We start from the raw sequence: 20,066 nt of genomic DNA on the forward strand, positions 1-20,066 counted from the left end.
TCAGTGCCTATGGCGCCTGCCGTGCTAAATACACATCTGCTCAAGACATCGGGAATTCTGAGGGGAGAAATTCTGGGTTAGAGGAATCACAGAGGACTGGCCCGTTGCATCATCTGAGTTTAACTCTGGGGCAGGTGGTGGCAAATAGAAATGCATGAACACTGTACCCAGATAGCCAAGTGGGTAACCACGGAGAGTCATAGCTGCAGTTCAACATGGCTTTGAGTTTGATCTCCTCATGTGTTCCATGGATCCACACCTTTGTCGATAAGCTCATCTGAAAGCAAGACAGAAGTTAGGTTGCTAAAATTCTTGTTATTTTTACAGGCATTCTACAGCTAAAAGCCATCAACTGTCAACCATGATGAGCAATTTCTGTTCAAAATGATGAACTTCTGACAATTACCACGAGTCTTTATTCCTTCGGCATGTTTTCAGAATTATTGCTTTCATTATGGAGCAAAACTTGGGCCACAGCAACACACTCCAGAAAACAGCACACCAGTCTTTGTGATAAGAGGGGAGCAGTAGATAAGAACAACCAACCACGGGCTCAGGGGAGAAGTCTTTGTGGGCCGGAGTGAACGCCTGAATCAGATGCAGAGCACGCCAAAGCCACCGAAGCAACACATATCCTATACACCTTGGGATAAATGTTGACTCTGTGGATTTCTGTTTGTTTGTTTAAAACCAATCACTTGATATGTTCTCATCAGCTATGCGAGAGATTGCTATCATGGATAATGAAAACAAAATGACAGGCAGATAAATTTAGTTACTGTTTAAGAAATCTTGTAAGGTATTCTCAATAGTACAAAGATAAGGAAATCGCATAATTGAAAGAGCTGAAAACAGCATTAGCACGAGAGCATATAAGGAGAGCAAGGAAATCAATTGCAGAATGTAGGCAAGAGGCTCCGATAAGGCCGATTCTCCTTTCAGTGAAGAAAATTGCCCACTATGAAAGTTGCGCGGCCTAGCCTAGTGTTTTTCAACCTAGACTGCACAATCAAACCTCCTAGATAGCTTTAAAAGCTCGAATGTCCACGGTATATTCCAGACCAATGCAGTCTGAACCTTGGGGGTGGGATCAGGCAGCAGCATATTGTAAAGCTCCTTGGATGGCTCCAAGGAGCAGCCACATTTGAGACCCCCTATAGGAGAAGGCAATGGCACCCCACTCCAGTACTCTTGCCTGGAAAATCCCATGGACGGAGGAACCTGGTAGGCTGCAGTTGATGGGGTCACTAAGAGTAGGACACCACTGAGTGACTTCACTTTCACTTTTCATGTACATGCGTTGGAGAAGGAAATGGCAACCCGCTCCAGTGTTCTTGCCTGGAGAATCCCAGGGACGGGGGAGCCTGGTGGGCTGCAGTCTATGGGGTCACACAGAGTCGGACACGACTGAAGTGACTTAGCAGCAGCAGCAAGTACTCCTTCCCTCTCCCCACTAATGTGGGGATGCCTGTGGTACAGGGTGTCTTGGCTTGGCTCATAACATATCTTGTTGCACTTAAACCTTGGGGCTATACAAGCAGGTCCCTTAGTGAGGATTGGTGGCAAAGGCATTGGGACAGTGTTGTGAGCCCAATGGCAGAAATGTCCTGTAGCAGCAGTGACCATGGCACTTGGAGACTAGTGTCTCAACAAGAGTTAAAATTCCTCTGGAGTGACCTTGAAGTGGTTCCTCTGACATAACTTGGTTCCTACTCATTTTTCCAGCCTTCTTGTCTTTGGGGGGACTTCCTGATTTCCTGCCAACAAATAAAACTTCTGCTAAGTTAACCAACCTTGGTTTCTGTTGCTTGGAGTCAAGAATGCTGATGGGTATATTTATTGAATGTTTTCCTTGAAATGGACAAATTTGAAAAAAAAAAAAAAAAAAAAAAAAAACACAAACCTGTTTTAGCTTCATCCTAAGATAATGGACTTCCCTGGTGTCCCAGCTGGTTAAGAATCTGCCTGCAATGCGGGAGACCTGGGTTTGATCCCTGGGTTGGGAAGATCCCCTGGAGGAGGGCATGGCAACCCATTCCAGTATTCTGGCCTGGAAAATTCCATGGACTGTATAGGCCATGGGGTCGCAAAGAGTCTGAGCAACTCACTTTAAGTAATGATATCTATGGAATCCCTTTAGATGTGTTAGTTTTAATCTTTCTGAATATATTACATTTCTATGTGCAAACATTCCCACTGTGGCTGATTTCAAACTTACCTGCACAATCTCAAATGACTTCACAGGTTGCTAACAATTTGATAGTCAGCTTTCGTGAGCTGGGAAGACAAGGGAGAGGTGGCAGAGACCATGGGAGAAAGTTTCCTAAAAAATTCATCATTCTAGCACCAGGATGATGAGGAATAGATGTGGGACAGACGAAGCCAACAGATGCACCCTACTGAGAGTAAAGAAGCTTCAATTTATTTTGCTAAACACCTATTGAGATGTATTTCCATGAATGTGCTAGGAAGTAGGTTCTAGAAGAGAACTCACTGATCCGTCACCAAGTATTTATTATCCACCAAGGACAGAGCCTGTCTCAATCTGGGGGCACAGAAATGAACTCATCACCTAGCGTGGGAAGCTGACATGTCACAAGAGGTTGTAGAAGATATGGTAAGTGCTCTAATAGAGGACAGGTATTAGGGGGGGCAACCAGCAGTCCCTGTTTGGGGAGCGAAGGACTATAGAAAGTTTCAGAGAGCAGGAATTATCTGTGCTGGTTTTAGAAGGATGCACGGGAACGTGTCAGACAAAGGGGTGGGCACACCAGGCTAAGGGTTTGGAGTTTGCAGTCATAGGGTATGAAAGACCTCCAAGTGATTTCAGGTGAACTCAGGTGGGACGCGGGGCCAGGTCTTGCATGATGTGTTAAGGACGCTGGGCTGTGCTCCACTACCACCGAGAGCAGTCAAAGTGTTTCAAACAGGAAGAAAGGTCATGATCCGACTGGCATTCTAGAATGGCTGGGCATCTGTGTGGAGGACTGATCCTAGAGGAGTGAATCTGAAAGCAAGGAGATCAGCAGGGATTTCAGTGAGAGAAGGTGGGAGGAGCAAGCAGGGGAAACAGTCAACTTAGTGGCCGATTGGCTGTGAGGGGGAGGTGGATCCAGGAACTCACCCTTTCTGTCCAAGAGAAGCTTTAACTAACCCTTTGGGAAGGACAGGATTATATGCAGGAGAGAAACACAAAACCTACAAGCAAAGGAAGCAAGACCTTAGAAATAAAGTGCCTCACTGGTTTAATATTATCAACAAGGATGACTCATGATCAGGAAGAAGAGAGATCCACGTTGCTTGGCACAATTCAGAAAAACTTATGAATGTGGCAGAGACAGAAGGGTTCCATTAATAACAGGGCTTGCACTGGTCAGAGTGAAGCAGACGCTGTGGTCAGGCCCGTGCCCACCCTCTCCTCACTTCTGGGCCCAGGGCTCATGGGATGGCAGCAAGGTTCCACCTCCCCGCCCCGTGCCCTCTCTTTTTCCTTCTGGTTGGCTTCACTCTTAGACAGATGTACCCCCTTTATCTGGAGAAAAAGAAAAGGTTCCCCTTTTTCTGGAGAAATTTCAATTTTTGAGATACTGCAAGTTTGAAAATATTTTTATTCCTGAGTAATAATTTGGCTAGTTATGAAATTACCAGAAAGATATACTTTCATATTAGTGTTTTGAAGACATGTATTGTGTTTCAGGTTTCATCATGGCTACTGTGATGTGTGATGATACTTTTAAAATCTCTCTGCAAAATTTTTAGGATTTGAAATTTTATGATGATGTAACTTGGTGTGGACTTTTCTCACTTTTGGAGCTGGGTAACTGATGGGTTCCTGAAGCTGGTCTTCTTCATCTTTAGAAATTTTCCTGGATAATTTATGTTATTTCTCCTTTTTCACTCCTAATTTTTATTGCTGTTGTTTTTTAAAAACATCTATTGTTTGGATATTGTATCTTTAATGTTCTTAATATTTTCTCTTAATCATCTCTCTCGCCCCCCCACCCCCCTTTGTTCTACTTTCTGGGAGAATTTTCACTATCATCTTCTAAACCACCATTTGAATTTTTAACTGTTGCACTCTATCCTTCAATTTCCAAAAGTTATTTTTTGTTGTATGCACTAAAGCTACAGCCCACTTTAGATATTTCAGAACACTTGATAATTTTTTCTTGCATGCCACGCAGTCTAGTTCCTTAGAGCTCCTCCTTTCTCCCGTTTGTTTACATGCCTGAATTTTATCGTAGAGGCTTTGCTCAAATACACGGTGATGCTTGAATGTTCATTTGTATTTTCAAGCAGGACTACCCGATGGCTCGGCAGCTGACACAGGAGATGCGGATTCGATCCCTGGGTTGGGACGATCCCCTGAAGAAGCAAATAGCAACCCATGGCAGTATTCTTGCCTGGGAAATCCTATGGACAGAGGAGCCTGGCAGGCTATAGTCCATGGGGTTGCAAAGAGTCCTAGGTTAATGAGAAGGTTCTGGAACCCAGTCAGTTATCACTTGGTTCATTCACTTGCCGTCTTTCAAAATCAGGCTGACATTTCTCCCCTGTCATTGTCTGTTCTTCCACTCTCTTTCTTTGTCCTTGTGGAGTTTATAACTCCTGAGTCCCTTTACTGTCATGGTAGCAAGGTTTTGAGAAGGCGAGAAGATAAACGGGTGAATTCAACCCGCCATTTTAAACCGGAAGTCCTTTAATATACTTTCTATTAATGTTTAACATGTCCATCCATTCCCCTGCTCTCTCGACTGCTGCTGCAGACAGTCAGACACCTTGATTGAGCTGTCCTTGATGGCTTTGTTCAGGTTTTTTCCTGTTGAGTATTTCACAAGGTCAGAATCCACAGCGCTGAGGTCAGCTTCCCAAGAGCACAATCACAGGAGCTTTAGAAGAGCAACTTATTCCTTCTAACTCCTGCCGGTCACATCGTCACCCACTGTTTTCTAATGGAAACTGAGGGAAGGGGAAAATGGGGCACGATGGAAGAGACCCTACAGAGTTTTGTGACAGACCCTATACTCACACAAAAACGGCAAATGGGAGCCACAACATGCCTTTCCATTTTGCAGTTTTACTCTATCTTGAAATCCTTTTAATTTTCTGATAAATCCTTTTGAAAGATACTCATTCAAAAAATACTCCAACAGTGTAGAGGATCAGCATAAACTTCCCTCGTCTTTCTCCTCTAATCCTGCACCCCATCCTTTATGCACTTGGATTGTATCCTTCCCTTTGTATCCCTTCACACACACCTTCTTGTACTAGCATATGAGCACTCATTTATTCATTTAACAAGTAATTTTGGAGTCTCTCTTTTGTGCCAGGCATGGATATGGAGATGTAGGCAGTATGCTGGTGAGTGAGACAGGCCAAAGCCCTTCCCTTGTGGGAATCCACGCATTGTAGTGGATGTGTACATCTTTAACCAGCCAATACACCTTATATCCACAACTGTACAGACACTTTCTGGCTATATTACATATGGTGTTCTGTAAGCTACTGTTTTTTTTTTTTTTCACTTATCATCCAGTATGTCTTTCCACATCAGTACTATAGATCTTTATTATTTTTAATGTGTGGTATCTCATACAAATTGATTATTTATTTAATAATAATCCTTTAGTTTTCTTCCAATATTCTGCTGTTACAAACAATGGATCAAGCATAAATTTTTGCAAATATTCCTCTATTGGTCAACCTTGAAGCATTTCTAGTTTTCTCTTTAAAAATCTTTAATCTTACAAACAACTTTCAAGATTGCCTTTGTACATTTAACTTTGTACCCCTGCGCAAGCATGTCAACAGTGTTATGTTTCTATAAAGAGAACACTGGGGTCAGCTGGAACAGAATCACACATTTTGAAAGCTATTGCCAAGCTGCCCTAAAAAAGGGTAAATTTATTAAAACTTCCACTAGTGTGAAGGAGTGTGTCCGGTTCTGAAAAAGGTGGTTTTGATGCATATAGTGATTTTTTGCATTTCCTTAGTTATTTTAAATTTGAATGAGGCAGGACAGTGTGCTTCCAGAAACTGCCTGATTTATACCACATGAGACTTCTTATCAGACACCGCAGCACTTACTCCTCTCTCAAAGCAATGTGGACACTGAACTCTTATCATTTTCCTTCCACTAGATCTTGAACAAACAAGCTAAAGAGATTTGGTCTCAGACCTATCTCTGAAGAAGTCATTTAATGAAAAAAAAAATAATTAAGAAAATCCCCCAACTATACATCTATGTATCATCTTCAATCACTTTTAATCCATAACAAAATGTTATCCTTCAGTTCTTATTTAGAAAAGCAAAGCAAACTTTATGTGTAAGGTCATCTCTATCTACTCTCCCAATGAGACTTCTCAAAGATCTCTGTGCAGGTTGTGGGATGATTTGGTTATAAATGAATGTGCATTACTAGACATGAAAACCAGAGACATCCAAATGTGGTGATTAGAACAGGCAGTGTTAGACATAACGATGAACAATGGTCGCTCACAGCAGCTTCCAGAAGTTATCTCCAATCGTCTACCTTCCTTTAGCTTAAGAGATTTTCTGTAGGGTTCACTCAAATCAGATCCTTGCTCTTTTAATCTAGTTCTCTCTAAGCACATGCAAATTGTGCTTGACTTAACCAAGCAACTCTGCTTTAATTTGCTGGCACGATGTGATGTGTAACCAAAATGGATTTTTGGGCTCATCGAATGTCTATGCTATATGGTTCAAAAGCAGAGTGACCTTTACAACCTGCATTGTGCACTGCAAATCTAAAACCAGAGTCCAAGATTGGAAATTCTCGCACGATTTTCCTTTCATTAGAGAAGAAAACAGAATTCAGCTGGACACATGCACTAAAATTAGATTCTTAAATAAACAGCCAAGGTCTTAATAATTCATGCAAAGACGCAGGGGAAAAATGAGGAAAATAATTGAGCAATGGCAGGCAAATACCCTGTCGTTTTGTACTGCCTCAAACTGCATCAGTACTGTATATCTCTGATATACAGGTTTATTAATGAAACAAAAAGGCATCTACTAGGGATAAATAATACATCATATGGAGTTCACACATTCTATGTATAATAGAGATCAGTGACACCTGTCAGTTCATTCTAAATCAGGTCATGCGCACTTCACTCAGTCCACAGTTCGTCAGTCTCTGCTTTCTGCTTAATAGATGTTGTGGCTTGCTGTGCTTTACAAGAAAGAAACACTGTAGAGAGGAACCAGGTGAGATACAAAGGTAATTACAAAAAACCGGCACGGCTCACTCCTCCTCCACAAAGGCAGCCTAAACAGTGATGTATTTGTACGGTGATCCTCACTAACATGGGCTCAGCTTAGTGATTTACTGAAAGAATTCAGCAGCCCCAGTAAGAAATGAGGACATTTTGCAAACTTTTTTTTCTTTTCAATTCCACAAACCCATTAGGATATTTATGACTGCGGATGAAGAAGAATTAGCATCATTAACATGAAGAGGTTGTCAGGGGGGTTACAGTAAGCCAGGGGTCACGGGATGGGGGGCAGGAAAGAAAGGTGTAATCCCAACTAAAACAGTAGATTGAATACAGGTTTCTAAAAAAAACAGAAACAATTAGTGGTATAACATAAATAGACATCATTAGCTGTAGTAATGTCTATGGCAAATAAATAACAGTTGAAAACAATAAAATTCCTGGTAATGCACTGTGTTGTAATATTGATGACAACATGTGGGAAGCCTCTGACAGCTGTTAAACAGATGTGGCAATTAGCAAACCTTATGGTCATGCCGGTAAGATTATTATGCAACACATTCTCCAGCAAAATTAGATGGTTTCTTTCTTTGTGTGGCTTTATCCACGTGGAGAGTGAGCTAGTCTAATGTTCCATTTAAGCAGAGTCGTTAGCTGATATCGCCTCAGCCACATACATATGCGAGTCTGTGTGTGCATACATATACATATATATTTTTTGATGTCTTCTGAAAGATTTAGAGAAATTCAGAATTTAAACAAGAACAATATCTATTCAGCTGTGTAGCAGATACTTCAATTATAATCGCTAATGGACAAATTGAGAGATAAAAAGACTTTTCTATCATGTTGAAATTCAATGAACAGTTTTCAATTAGGCTTAGGATATAAAAGGAAAAAAGAAAGCGCCTTTCCCTTGATGTTTAACATTGCCGAGAAAGATGAGAGGAACTCTGCTTTTTCATTATACTGAAGAGATGCATATAATGCCGCATATTTAAATTATAAATCAGGTCGCTATCTGCCAACTGAAAGCAATATCAATTAGAACTTAGGTGGATTAAGCTTTAAAATGCCTTATATTTAATGACAAAAGTATGACTGTTAATCTCCACAGCCATCAAAGGGATAATTTAAGGCAGCAAGAAATCAGAGAATGATGTCACAAAAATAGGCCCTTGCAGCTTTTTGGATGGTATTATCGTAATTAATGTACTTCGAATGACTTTTCTGTGGGTTATGGGCTTTCACAAAAGCATTTATTGCGGGCATAAAATATAAAACTCTAAAGAGTGGGTTTGACTAAGGTTGACTGGAGGGTCCTTACCCTTTCTGCTCAGTAATTCCTGTAAAATAATAGTTTCATTTACAGGCGCAATTTATAATGTTGAATTTATGCCAGTTCATCTGATATAAATCATGGTAATAGCATGATCTATTGTATGTCACTTGAGCGAATGCAAATTAAATATCGTTAAATTAAAGAAAAACTGTTAAAATAACATTAGGTTGTAACTAGAGCTGCTGGAATAAAGGAAATGTGGGGTTAAGGATGAAATTTCACTACTTAGGCCTCAATCTAATACTGGAATGTGTTGCCCAAAGCAAGTATACACACACAAATAAATAAATTAAAAAAAATGGGAATGTGGAATTAAGGACAAAGTAATAAATCCACTCCAGAGTGTTCTTTCATTTTAATTTCTAACCATGACTCAAAAATTAAATAGCTGTTTTTCTACTGGGTTTTCTCCCTGCAATTCTTTAATGTCTTATTCAGCAACTGGAAATGAAGTTTCTTTTTTAATTACTTGTGTTTTTGTTTTTGAGCCATAGACGTTCCTCCCCCCCAACCCCTCCCCGGATCATTTTCAACAAAGCTATTGTGTATTTACTCCTCCAGACCCCAGCCTCTAGAGCTGTTGACAGGCCTGGGGAGCTCAGGTTAGCTGGTTGGGCTGCTGCTGCTGATTCTTTTCACTGTTTTTACAGTAATACGCTGTGAGGCCAGATCAGCAGAGCCGAGTGCAACTTCAGTTCTTGAATGTGTTCTGGAAAGCCTAGGTCATTAATAAACAGAAATCATTAAAATGCATCTATCAGACAAATCTATTTCTTCCCACAAATCAGAATTCTCTTTATTCCATTTCAGAAGCTGATTACAACTCATGTTCAAAACAAACCAGAAGCATTGTGCTAAGATAAATACAGGGTGCAGGGGGAGGGGGGCGCCTGGAGGGAAGAGTGAGAGAAAGAGTGAGAGAAAGGCAGAGAGGAGAGAGGCAGGCTGAGACGACACAGGGAGCACAGGAAACATGAGTTCCCTTTTACTTAAAAAATATACCTTGCAAACCACATTATCGATGGATCACACTTGGCAAGGAACAAGTTGGAATTCTGGCGTGCGTGTGTTGTTTCACGTGTAACCCAGCACGCTGTCAGAACTCAATAAATGCTGACGGATGACAGGGTGACATACCCATTATAACGTCAATTAATTTGCTGTCAAGAAAAAGTGGGTCCTTCAAATTATCCAGCCATAATTGCCTTGGCTTTGCTAACTTCCCCCCCTCCATAACGGGTTATGTGAGTAGTTATCAACACATATGCCTCAGAAATATTCAATAAAAGGCTGCCATTTTTGTTTCCACATGCCATGATAAAAAAAAAAAAAAAGATACAATGTATTGTGGTGACTGGTTACCTGTTAAGATGTGAATATGTGGTTATTCCTGGTAGACCAAGGAGGCAGTGTAGGGGTTGTAAAAAAAGAACACTTGCAGCTGTGCTGGACCAGCTGGGTTTGAGGATGAGCTGTAACATTTATTAAGTACTTATATGCCAGTGTGAACTAACCAGGACCAGTTCTAGAGTGAGGAAAGTGAGACATTCACTGTGGGTACAAAATTTGGGGGAGAGGGCACATCAAAAAAACTCAGGTATGAAGTTAACTCATTTTACACATTTTAAAAAAAAACAAAGTTAATATAAAATCCCAAATGAACAAAATATCAAAAATTTAAATAAAGACAGAATCATATTGAAACCTGAGGCAAATGTGCTTTTCCCATATGCATGCTTATATGTATCTTTTTAATTGTTATTTTTTCCCTCAGAATGTTAAAGTTGAAAAAAGTACTGAAAAATTGATAAGTAGGTGTATTAAAATGCATAACATTATTTTAAGTCTAAATATTTTATTTTTACCCCAAACAGAACTGATAATTTCACTTTCTCTTTGAATGGGTGCAAAACTATCCTTTTCAAAATCTAATTCTGAAAAAAGTTCAACTTCTAAAAAGTATATAAAAGCATACCTGTGGGAATGCATGTGTGTGTTTGTTTTGACTCAGGATCTAGTGTAGATTCACACAGAGCTGTTAGTGATCTTACTTCTTTGCAAAATTTTGATATTCAGTTCATCACGGATTTTTTTAACTTTGGTTTTTTTTTTTAAAGGTTGCACCAAAATATGATTGATGCTGATTACTGAGTTTTTTGGTGTCCCCTTAAATTCTATGCCTGAGGCAAGTGCCTCACCCACCTCTTTTAGTCTCAGACCTAAAGCACTTAACATTATTATTCATTTAGCCTTTCAATATGCCCAAGAGGTAGGCCTTATTATTATGCCTATTTGCAGGTGATGAAGCTGACTGATAGGGACTCTTCACCCCACTCCCCTATCTCCTAGGCATTCTGGGACTGTGCCCCAGGGCCTTCTCTTGTCCCCGGGGAATGGTCTATCTACAAGGGTGCAGAGGTGCTGCCCTGTCATTATCCCTGGCAGCCCTCCACCCCTGGAGCAGACGGTCAACATCCTTCACCTCCCCTTCCTTGCTAGACAGGATGGTGCTGGTGCTGAGGCTTACTTCCTGGAGGGCCTGGCAGGATTGGCCCAGCTGTCCCCAGGAGTGACCTGCTCCTTGATGGTTTCCATATTGGGCTCCCTCTCCTCCATGTCTTTGCTTCCTACATCCCAACCAGTGCTTCTGGGATCACTTTCCAAATAAGCCCTCAAAACCTGTCTCAGGGTCTGTTTTGGGGGAACCAACTTGAGATGCTGATGTACAGAGATGTTGGTTAAATAATTCAATGAGTTTACATATTTAAGATGAAGGCGGGGGGAGGGGGAGGGTGGTGGGCGGGACCAGGAATTCACACCAATGGAGCTGGCCTCTAGAATTTGTCTTCTTACCCACACTCCACCAACAGTTTGGTGAATTCTGGCCTGTGGGCCAAATTTGGCTTACTGCCTTTTTCTGTCTGGCCATGAACTATGATTAATTTTACCTTTTACAATAATTAAAAAATAATAATAAAAAGAAAAATTATATTTTTGACATGGGAAAATGATATGAAATTGAAATGTCAGTCTATAAATAAAGTTTTATTGGCACACAGCCATGCCCATTCATTTACATATCGCCTGTGTATGTTTTCCAACTAAAGAGGCAGAGCTGAGTAGTTGTGACAGAGTCTGAATAGCTTGAAAAGCTAAAAATACTTAAAAACCTTTACAGAAGAAGTTTGCTGAGCCCTGCTCTACTGCCTTTCTATTCTAGCTTTGTAGCTTATTAGTTGGGTGGCCTTAGGTAAGTTCCTTTACTTCTCTGAGTCTCAGATTTTGTAAATATAAAATGAGATAAATAATTGCTCCCTTGCAGCACTTGTGAAGATTTAACATTTGAGGAAATACTTGCAAAGCTCCTAGCACACAGTTCACTTCGTGTAAACATAATTTCCATTTCTACCACAGAAAATTTTATGAAAATATTGTTATCTAAGTTTTCCCTCAGACTATGAAGGCCCTATTTGGTTAACCAGCAGATTTTTCTGGTGGGTTGGTCTGGAATAGTGTTTACATTCTACAGTTAATGGTGGGCCTAATTGCCTGTTAGCTGCAGATTCCTTTAAAGTTGGGCAAGACACAGGAAAGCAGAGAAAACAAATGCATAAAAACAAAGCAGCATGGAAAATGTCAGGGGTAGTATGTGAGAAACTGGAATCAATATTCAAAATGCATGCATGTCTCAATTTTTCTTTGTTACTGTGTCACTGTTTTGAAAAGTCTAAATTATGCTTGCAAAAACTTAACGTATGCATACATATGTATGAAAGTATACAACTTAGCAGGGATGAGACAGGCACACACAAGAGTAGGTTTTGCAAAAGCAAGTAGTAAAATTCACTTCCTTACACAAGTGGAGCAGTAGGTCACTGCAGCAGACCCTTCTCAGGGACATAACAGATGGGCGGGAAACGTCAAGGACGCTTCTGCTTTTCTCTTACATCCATCTCCTTTCCACATTCCTGCAGTCCAGGCTGCCTGCATCTCTTTCCTGGCTTATGGCTTCCCAACCTGGCCTCCCTCCTCTCCACTGGTTTTCAAATGGGCTGATTTTGCTTCCCAGGGGATTTTTTTTTTAATGATCAAGAGGATGCTTCTGATATCCAGTGGATACAGGTCAGGGATGGTGATAAAATCTTACAATGCACAGCACAGCCCCTCATCCCCAACAAAAAACTCTAGACCAAAATGTCAGTAGTGCCCAGGTCCCTGTTCTAGTCATTCCCCCACAATGGGTTTTCAATTCAGCAGCCAGAGTGATTTCTACTTTCTAAAATGTAAATCTGGGGAGTTCCCTGGTGGTCCAGGGGTTAGGACTCAGTGCTTTCATTGCTGTGGCCTGGGTTCAGTTCCTGGTTGAGGAACTAAGATCCCAGAAGCTACTCAGCTTGGCCCAAGAAAAGTACATGTGATCAGGTCACTTCCTTGCTTAAGACCCTTTATTGTGTTCTCATTGCTTGCAGGGTAAGACCTGAATACTTATTCATGATTATAAACCCCCCTCGCCTGTTTTTTCCCCTCATCTCTTTTCCCGTCCCACTTTTATTTTGTATATGCACCTTGTCCTTGCTCTCCTACAGACGTTTCATAAGCTGTTTCCAAAAGCTGAGTCACTGCTCCACAACCCTCTTCACCTTTTCCTGGCTGATTTCTATGCATTTGAGTGGTGTATATATCAACTTACAGGTTATCAGATATCAACTTACAGGTTAGCTACCCTGGACGGCAGCTACCATCTCTCCAACATGATCCTTAATCCCGTTCATTGTAATTGCTTGATCAATTATCTGCATTTCTATTTAGACTCAATGCTCTTCCAGGGCAGAGACTGTGTCTGTCTTTCTTACTATTACATGTGCCATGTCTGGCACACAGAAGACTCTCAGTAAATATTGATTGATGGATGGAGTGCTTATACCCGTTTGTTTACATGAAACAGTCTATTTAGAATGTTGTTAAGATATTTCCAAGTATAGATAGTTCTGATAATTTATATTTCGGGATTGTGATAATACTGATGTGCCATGTAATTTTACCAACTGAAAACTAAACTAAGAAAAGGAAGTAGAAATCCAAAAGGTGGAATTTGAGCAATGTAAATTGATAGGCTATTCTAGGTACTTTGGAGAGGAGGGAGGAATATTGGTTAATTTAGTAAGTTTCAAAAATAAATTAATTTTAAAAATCACTCAATAATGGCTCATGTTGTTGTCAAGATCTATGGAAGGTCTATGACTTGACTTTGCTTGCGGGCTAAAAAGTTAGCCCGCCACAGTTTCATGGATGCTGGCAGAAGCCATAAGACGCGGGTCAGATACAAAAGGTTTTGTTACTCACAGCACAGCTGGAGGCATGAGCTTCCTCGTGTCTGTCCCCCTTGCTTGCAAGTCCCATGTGGATATTGTGGAGTGGCCTCAGTAGAATTTGCACACACTGCTGGTTTATGCTGCAGCTGAGGATCCCCATGTTTAAGAAACTTCCAATATTATACAGGGCCATTGGCATATCTTCCCAAACTTTGCCTTAAAGAGAGGGCATTACCTTTTTATTCTCCAGATAAGGAACAAATCTGTTTTCTGCCCTGGAGGAAGACACTACTTCTAGTTTTCAAGGCTATATGCTATACAAACATCCTTGAGTAGACAGTCTGGGACAAAACCTGTCACAAGACATTGAAACACCATGGAGCTTCACCACCTCCGCCTGAGAGTCACCATGATGCACTGATCTGTTAATGCTTTTAGAATAAGCTTCAGAATCAACTTTTTTTTTACCCTTTGAAGTTTGAGGTAACATTTCCTTGTATATTCATTTGCATGCAAGATAGAAGGGATGAAGAGAAAATGTAGAAACACGCCTGGGTATTTTCTGTATTAAATTATTCTTGTACACGCATAGATAGAACTCCCTGGCAAACATTCACAAATGCATTTCTCTGGGAATGGCACCAGCCACCAAACCATCATGTCCTATTGATTCCATCTTCCAAATATTTCCTGAATTCACCCATTCGTCCTCACCTCCAATGCTGTCATCTTGCTTCAGGCTGCAGTTTTCTCTCTTGGGGTTAGAGCAACGGCTTCCTAAGTGGTTCTTTCCGTCTGCTCCAGCCACTGCTTAGCTAGTCTCTCAAAGCCTAGTTTTCTGATCTCTAAAGCAGGAATAGCAACATTCCTACCCCATAGAATTTTTTAAGAATTACATGGAATAAGGCAAGTCAGCCTGACAAGTACTGAGGCTGAACTAATGTTAGCTCTCATGATTTACTACTTCTATATGCACAGGCCCTGAATTCATATTCTCTAACTTTGATTTCTTACAACCATCATGTACTCTGAGGCAAAAAATCTTCAAAGTGAAATCACTCCTTATGAATGGAATCAAGTAAGGCCAAAGCATTTTCAGCTGAGAGCTGCTATGCAAAGAGAAGGGGGTTGAAATTGGGAGAAAGGATAAAATAGATCAGTTGATGCTTGCTCTTTGAGGAAATAGAATTTGAACTATTTTCCTGTTGTAAGGCAACTCCATGTAGCTGGGAATGTACATTTGCTAAGCACATCAGAATTCTAAAAAAATGATTTGAAAGCTTTTCTCTATTCTGTGATTAATTGAACATGTTTGGGCTGATACAGGAGGAATAAAATTACCACATCACTATATGTATGTGAGATAAAATATACGATTAAAAATATTTATTATACTGATGTGGAAAAGAATAATATGTTAAACAGATAAGCATGTAATAATGCATATTTTCCCCATAAAATTTAATTTATCCCTTGGGCTGGGCATAAACTTTCCTGTTGAACAACTTGCTTTCCAACTATAGATTGCTGAGCTAAACTGCTTAGTTTTACAGCAAATTGATCACTACTGTAATATTTCAGGAGCAAAATGATCCTCACCAGTCAGTTTGATTTCAAAGGCCAAAATTTATAGTTTTGTTCCTGATTTAGTGATAAGATTTTTTAACATATTGAGCATTTTATCACCCTCTATCAGGACATGGAGTTGAACTTACAAATGGAAAAAAAAAGCCAACAAAAGAGGAACCATAAATAATATACTACAGAATGACAGAAGAGTTTAATATTGCCTTTGGACCAGTGGGAAATTACTCAGATTTCTGTCCTTGTAAACATATGTCCTGGTCTCTATGGAAGATGTGTTATACAATCTTTATGCTCCTGAAAAAGTAGTCATAGACAAAGCTGAAACTCCAAACCACAAGGACTTTGCTAAAGCATAAAGGAAAGTTTATTATGTGTATGCTCCCCCATGTCTCTGTTCAACTTTATTCAAGGTAGATAAAATGTAGTTATTGGACACTTTGATATGTTGAAAATAGGTGCAGACATTTAATGATGGGAAAGTTCAGGACTCAGTAAAGATTGCTCTCTAGCTGGTAGCTTAGGATAGAAAACTATAAAATCAAATTATGATCATCACTGGAGTCAGGAGAAAAAAGCAGGCCTGCTGAGCTCTATTTACTGAATTTTTGACTTCATTATACACCACCTACTTTTCAAGCACAAGGAACAGATTTTTGACAATCTCAGTAGATTTGCAAAGTAAACTATTTTGTGATTACTATGTGAATTTTTGGGGGAGACAAGTTTGTAAGGGAAGGGACTGGGGCTAGATGAAACATAAAATCATAAAGAATAAAAACAACCTGCTTGCACCACAATCTACTCACATGGATCTGGAATTTACCTTTTGAAGAGTTGGTTTGACATTAAAGCAGTGAAAAGAGATGTGGTTGTCTTGGTTTTTACCACTAAAAATCATTTTTTCCCAAACAACATTTCCATCACATAGCAGTGTCTACCTGTCTTGACCTAAGAGTTAAACCATTGATCTGAGGCTTAAATAGGATTTTGAGCTGCAATGGTCTATTTTATCACATGTTACTTATGTGTTGAGTCAGCAAGGCCAAATACACTTCTAGTAGACATCAAATCTAGACAGCTGGGGTCCGCAAGTTCTTTATTTTTTAGCCTTCACTCAGGTCTGTGTTTCAGAGGGAAGGGTCAACATTTTCTACCTGTGACATTAAGAATATCTATGCCTTGGACAGTGCCCTTGACTGGAAAATCTTGACGATGATTTTATACGGAATAGCAGCCCTTGGTCTGTCAAATTACACAGCTGCTGGCACTAACAGGATGCTTCCTCTTGGCATGCTTGTTAATATTTATAGAGTTCTTACTCTGTGCTTCGTTGCCTTTTGTTTGCTAAATATTGTTTTTTTCTTTTAACCATTCTGTAGCAGTAAGGTATTGCTATACAAGTTCAGTGACGTATACATAAGCATTTGTTATTCCTGCTTGAGGGTGGCCAGTTAAGTGGCCTTTGTCTGGATTGGTCCCATATCTGAGTGTCAGTTAGGGCCACTGGGTGATAGATGTGTCTCTGCTCCATGTCTTGCATCCTCTGGCAGGCAGGCAGGTCCTCATGATGGTGGCTGAAGGCCAACCAGGATACATCTGACTCTTGAAACCTAGACTCAAACTGCCATCATTGCCAACACATTCTATCAGCCAAAGGAAGTCCAAGGTCAACCCAGATATAAAGGATTCTTCTTCTTTACTGAGAAACACTGTAAAGTGATCTGGCAAAGGGTGTACATACAGAGATGAAGAAGAACTGGGGCCCGTAACTGAGACTGTTATCAGTTCAGTCCCTCAATCGTGTCGGACTCTTTGTGACCCCATGGACTGCAGCACGTCAGGCTTCCCTGTCCATCACCAACTCCCAGTACTTGCTCAAACTCATGTCTATCGAGTTGGTGATGCCATCCAATCATCTCATCCTCTGTTGTCCCCTTCTCTTCCTGCCTTCAATCTTGCCCAGAATCAGGGTCTTTTCAAATGAGTCAGTTCTTCACATCAGATGGTCGAAGTATTGAAGCTTCAGCTTCAGCATCAGTCCTTCCAATGAATATTCAGAACTGATTTCCTTTAGGATAGACTGGTTGGATTTCCTTGCAGTCGAAGGGACACTCAAGAGTCTTCTCCAACACAGTTCAAAAGCATCAATTCTTTGGTGCTTAGCTTTCTTTATGGTCCAACTCTCACATCCATATGTGACTACTGGAAAAACCATAGCTTTGACTAGATGGACCTTTGTTGGCAAAGTAACGTTTCTGCTTTTTAACAAGCTGTCTAGGTTGGTCATAGCATTTCTTACAAGGAGCAGGCGTCTTTTAATTTCATGGCCGCAGTCACCATCTGCAGTGAATTTTGAGCCCAAGAAAATAAAGTCACTGTTTCCATTGTTTCCCTATTTGCCATGAAGTGATGGGACCAGATGTCATGATTTTAGTTTTTTGAATGTTGAGTTTTAAGCCAGCTTTTTCACTCTCCCTCTTTTACTTTCATCAAGAAGCACTTTAGTTCCTCTTAGGTTTCTGCCATAAGGGTGGTGTTATCTGCGCATCTCAGGTTATTGATATTTCTCCCGGCAATCTTGATTCCAGCTTGTGCTTCATTGAGCCCGGCATTTCGCATGATGTGCTCTGCATATAAGGTAAATAAGCAGGGTGACAATATACAGCCCTGATGTACTCCTTTCCCAGTGTGGAACCAGTCCATTGTTCCATGTCTGGTTCTGTTTCTTCTTGATCTGCATACAGATTTCTCAGGAGGCAGGAAGGTGGTCTACTATTCCCATCTCTTGAAGAATTTTCCACAGTGTGTCGTGATCCACACAGTCAAAAGCTTTGGTGTAGTCAATAAAGTAGATGTTTTTCTGGAACTCTCTTGCTTTTTCTATGATCCAATGGATGTTGGCAATTTGATCTCTGGTTCCTCTGCCTTTTCTAAATCCAGCTTGAACATCTGGAAGTTCTCAGTGCATGTACTGTTGAAGACTTGCTTGGAGAATTTTGAACATTAGGTTGCTAGTGTGTGTGAAGAGTGTAATTGTGTGGTAGTTTGAACATTCTTTGGCATTATCTTTCTTTGGGATTGGAATGAAAACTGACTTTTTCCAGTCCTCTGGCCACTCCTGAGTTTTCCAAATTTGCTGGCATATTGAGTGCAGCACTTTGAGACTATCATATAGCTCATTAATCCTGACCATCATGCTATGAGTTTAGGTAGTGTTATTATTCCCATTTTGCAGCAGAGGAAGTTAATGCCTAGGATGCTTAATTAATGCAATAAACAGAAAAAAAAAAAACCTCCAGCTGGAAATTGAGAGAGAATCTGGGCGCTTGTTGCTGCACTAGGGAATTTGGTTGTAACAAACAGAAAACCTGTAGCTTGTCAACTTTAGTTTTTGAAAATCTCACATCACCATGGTGGAGTGCGTATCAATTTTAGTTTGCAAAGTGAAATGCACAATGGAACTGTATTCTCTGGATTTCGACCTAATTGTTAACTTGGAGCTCCCATTCTGCTGAATTGTTAAACTAAGTTCTTTCTGCAGATTACCTTCTGTCCTGGAGATTTGTTATTGTTTCTGGTTGCTGAGTATCTGTCTTCTCTTCTCAAGTCTGAGGAACCCTCATGTTTACGAAGCTGAGCTCACCTCCCACTTCTGATGAGGGAACAGCACTAGATGAGTGCTTCCCCAGCCTCCTTGCAGGTTCCAGATTCTGTTGAGAAGCTTGTGAAAGGAAAGACTGCACAGGATCCATCTGACTGTAGTAAAAGCAGTGCTCATATCTAAGTAGAGGTAGAAGCTATTCTGACATCAGTGTCTGATGTCCAGCACTGTTTAAACTACAGTGTCTGTGCCCAGTGCTGGCCGTAGGATGGGTCATCTTGGGACCAGCATCACAGTTCAGTTTTAGGTTTATTCTGACTGCGTACATGTGTGCTCAGTAGCTCAATCATGTCTGACTCTTTCGACCCCATGGACTGTAGCCCACCAAGCTCCTCTATCTGTGGGATTTCGCAGGAAAGAATAATGTAATGGGTCGCCATTTCCTTTTCCAAGGGATCTTCCCAACCCAGGGATTGAAGCTGCATCTCCTGCGGCTCCTGCATCAACTGGCAGCTTTATTTATTTATTTTTTACCACTGAGCCACCTTGGAGGCCCTTCAGAACTTTTGAGAGATTCTGTGAGCTACAGTGGTTGTGTTAGTTGCTCAGTTGTGCCCGACTCTTTGCAACGCCATGTACTGTAGCCCACCAGGCTTCTTTGTCCATGGGATTTTCCCAAGAATACTGGAGAGGGTTGCCATTTCCTCCTCCAGGGAATATTCCCAACCCAGGAATTGAACCTGCATCACCTGCCTAGCAGGTGGGTTCTTTACCACTGAGCCACCAGGGAAGCCCATTTTGTATTGGGGTACAGCCAATTAACAGCAGTGTAACAGTTTCAGGTGAACAGCTGAAGGACTCAGCCATACTTAAGCATGTATCCATTCTCCAAATTCCCCTCCCATCCAGGCTGCCACATAACATTGAGCCGAGTTCCCTGTGCTACATGTAGGTCCTAGCTGGTTATTGATTCTAAATAGAGCAC

General features: G+C 40.8%; 1 long non-coding RNA gene across 4 annotated transcripts in view; it reads right to left on the reverse strand.

Moving 5' to 3' along the window:
• Positions 1–20,066, reverse strand: part of LOC129626116 (uncharacterized) — a 29,999-nt gene that overhangs the window by 8,307 nt on the left and 1,626 nt on the right. For all 4 annotated transcript variants that reach the window (XR_008701769.1, XR_008701770.1, XR_008701767.1 and 1 more), the window contains exon 2: positions 168–277. This is a non-coding gene — a long non-coding RNA (uncharacterized LOC129626116). The remainder of the gene's footprint in view (positions 1–167; positions 278–20,066) is intronic.

The sequence above is a fragment of the Bubalus kerabau genome, chromosome 13, assembly GCF_029407905.1.
Source record: "Bubalus kerabau isolate K-KA32 ecotype Philippines breed swamp buffalo chromosome 13, PCC_UOA_SB_1v2, whole genome shotgun sequence".
In the NCBI taxonomy this organism is placed as follows: Eukaryota; Metazoa; Chordata; class Mammalia; order Artiodactyla; family Bovidae; genus Bubalus; species Bubalus kerabau.